This window comes from Garra rufa, chromosome 18, assembly GCF_049309525.1.
Source record: "Garra rufa chromosome 18, GarRuf1.0, whole genome shotgun sequence".
NCBI lineage: Eukaryota > Metazoa > Chordata > Actinopteri > Cypriniformes > Cyprinidae > Garra > Garra rufa.
The window spans coordinates 34,807,526-34,811,010 of record NC_133378.1 but is presented as its reverse complement, the minus strand read 5'-3'; the positions used below and the strand labels follow the sequence as shown (position 1 = coordinate 34,811,010).

Sequence of the window (3,485 nt, the reverse complement as noted above, 5' to 3'; positions counted from 1 at the left end):
AAGGTGTTTACTACACATATTAAAAGTCTTAAAGGGACAGTTGACCCAAAAATAAAAAATTGTCATTATATACAACATCATGTAATTTTAATCCTGTATAAACTTCTTCATTCTTCTGTGGAACATAAAGGAAGATACTCTTGAGAAATTCAAAAATTTTGTCTTTAGAGTAGAAATCAAGGGTAAATGAATATCTTTGGTTACATTCTACAAAATGTCTTTTGTGTTCTACAAAAGTAAGTAATTTTTACAGAATTTATTAGCAATAAATGTCCTGCATTCTAGCTCAAAATCAGTGCTTTACTGCATGCATTTCTATGTGACAAAAATGCATTATTCATTTGTTGCATTTGAATTCAGTATCTATCATTATTTGATTTTGTCCTGTTTTATTCATACATTTATTTACTTCAATTAAAGGCCCTATAACCCAAACAAAACTCACGGGGGAACTTGTGGGCTGGATTTGTCCAAGGCCAAATTTAAACCCCAGTCCAGCCCTGCACTCCAGCAAGAATATAGCCAGTTTCCGGGTCGTTACTTAAAAAAGATTATTTCTTACAAGATATTATTTCTCCACTACTAGCTTATTTAACAAACGGGTGCTTTCTCTTCATCCTCTGCAAATGAAGCTACAGTAGGTAGTTTGGTAGAGGGATGTTTGAATAAATTAGCGTTTGCGATTGACAATGTTGTGATAACACAATACTTATAGTCAGCAACTAGTCATCATATCTCCCGCTTCATGAAACACGTTAATGCTCAGTAGTACACATTTATGGTTCTTTAATGTATTTGCATTGTAATAAAATGCATTTATTTTCATTGGGCATATATGCGGCTGAAACAGGTAGCCTAGTGCATCCCAAATTTTTCAACATTAACATTTTAATATAACATAGTCACTATGGCCTTTAGAAATGTTTTTTGGGGAGGTGGGGTAGTGCTCAATAGGCCCCTTTGGCGTGGCCCAATCTTTTGTCCTTTATGGCATTTTTTTCCTTACATTACTTTTACTTTTTTCTTTAAGTAGTTTTGAAACCAGTACTTTTATACTTTTACTTGAGTAAAAAGCTTGAGTTGATACTTCAACTTCTACAAAAGTCTTTTTAAATCCTAGTATCTATACTTCTACTTGAGTAATGAATGTGAATAAGTTTGACACCACTGTTTGTTGCCTTGCTCAAGTGTCTCACCTCAGTTGTGGTATTGAAGGTGGAAGAGAGTGCTGATCATTCACTCCCCCTACCCATAATCCATGCCGGACCTGAAACTCTAAACGTTCAGGTTACAAGTCTGACTCTCTAACCATTAGGCCACGACTGCAAAAAAGCCAATATTGTGGATCCCTATTGTCCACAGAGACCTGAGTCTGGTGGCTCCACAGTAAAGGCTGGGACACACCAAGCCGACGATCGGCCGTCTGGCCTCGTCGGGCAGTTGGTGGGCGTCGGTGAAGCGCGTCGGTTCGGTGTGTTCTGCACGTCGGCTCTCGTCGGGCTCGCGTCGGCCAAAGTTTGCCTGATTCGACATGTTGAATCGGCGTCGGGCTTGTCGGGGCTGTCTGGGAAAGAGAGCGCTCTGATTGGCTGTTCAGACATCGAATCAGAGCGCGTGGAGGACTTGAACGTGAAGTGACGACAAGCAAAGGAAAGAGACAAGAGGGAACCTGCTAGCTGTCATTTTCGCAATTCGCACAATTCGAAACCAACTATGGCTGTTTGGAACGAAGCTATTGAAGACGAGCTGATCAATTTGATCCAAGACAGGCCAGCGCTGTACGACATAACGGAAAAACGTTGCATTTCTTTTTTGGCCTTCATACACACACACAAATATATACTTACTTTTTATATAGGTCAATGACATGCTGCGTAATTTCCTTAATCTCCTCAAAAATTGGTATTACAACAAAATTCCTATTGTTTGTACAATTCCAATTCCACCCTTTTACATCACTGACCATATATGTGTGAACACATACTATTAAAGATAAAGAATACTTCTGTTATTAATTTTTTTTAGTTTTCGAATAACACTAGAAAACTGTTATAAATTTTAAATGTTTTATTTAGCAATTGCACTCTGTAGTGAAAACTCTGAAAATATTTACAAGGCCCAGTGTTGTACACAATTATACAATGTAAATCAAATGTACACAAACTAGATTTTGTTCCATTGAAAAGGCACTGCACCAATTTCAGTGTTAAAATACTAGCACAATCTTTTTCTGCACTGCTTGGCTTGAGTTGATGTGTTGGTGGTCCTTGGCAAGGGGGCTTGGAGTAGCTCAGGGTCTTGTCTCCATCTCGGACTGTATTATGTTCTGGCCCTTCCTGGTATATTCCCTCCATGTATAGCTCACCACATTCTGTCCGCAGAAACCACTGCTCCACTGTGTGGGGACACTAAAAAACAACAAAAAAAGATGACATGTTGGCTTTTTCAGCTTCATGATTCATAACAAAAAAAAAAAAAAAAAAACGACTTAAATGTATGATAAAATAGAATGTTCATACCTTGAGGTAATTATCCTTTAAAGCCTGATAGATTGCTGTACATGTTTCAGGAATAAATCCCTGAATGGCCGATACACCCACTCTAAACTGGTATGAAAGGCTCTTGAAGCTTTCCCCTGTAAATAATGCACAGCACAGTTATCAACAATGCATTATTTCAACACATTTTCAAATGTAAATGCAACACTTTGCAGGCATTTTCTACATACATCGAAACATTATAGCCTGACTATAAACAGGCTGATTACAAACACACACACACACACACACACACACACACACACACACACATATGCAGCATCAACAAAAGAAAAAAAGTTTAGCTTGCTTACCTGTTGCCAAGAACCGAAGGGTAATCATGAGGCGTTCACCGACGGAGATGCAGTCACGAAAGTTTGTATTTTCCCTTTGAATGATCGGTTTGATAAGTTCCGTCAGAAAATGGAACTGGACAGAAAAAAGCCGAGCGATTTTTTTTAAAATCTGAAGTTTCCACTACCTGGCTTCACAAAACAGAATCTTTCTGTGGTGAACGGGAAACGCTGATTTGTTTGCACAGGCAACTCTACTTCCGTGTTCTCTTCTTGGAATGAAAATACAGACTACTGCCATCTGCGGGTACGCAACGGTATATCTCCTCACGCATGTGCAGAAAGCACCTTCTAGTTTGTAGTCGGGTTTCGTCAGTTCAGTGTGTTCCAGCTCAGTTTAATTGCCCAGACGCCCGCAGACGCAGCCGACTAGAGGCGACAAGAAGGTCGGCTTTCGTCAGCGCTAGTTGGTTGGCGTCGGGTTGGTGTGTCCCGGCCTTAAGAGATGGTGGGCGAGTTGTGACATGTGACGGGAGCGAAACACGGCCATGATGGTTGATCTATCTATCCATCTATCCATCCAATTATCAGGGGCAAGTGAGACAGCGCCTCCTCAAAATATTGGATGAGAAAAGAATTCGAAGTACAAAAATAA

The 3,485-nt window shown here is 39.7% G+C and overlaps 1 long non-coding RNA gene across 1 annotated transcript; it reads right to left on the bottom strand.

Moving 5' to 3' along the window:
* Positions 1-2,091: 2,091 nt before the first annotated feature.
* Positions 2,092-3,088, bottom strand: LOC141290506 (uncharacterized). Its single transcript, XR_012340168.1, has 3 exons — positions 2,852-3,088; positions 2,520-2,635; positions 2,092-2,408 (listed from the first exon to the last, which is right to left on the bottom strand). It is a non-coding gene; the product is annotated as an uncharacterized lncRNA (long non-coding RNA).
* Positions 3,089-3,485: the final 397 nt, after the last annotated feature.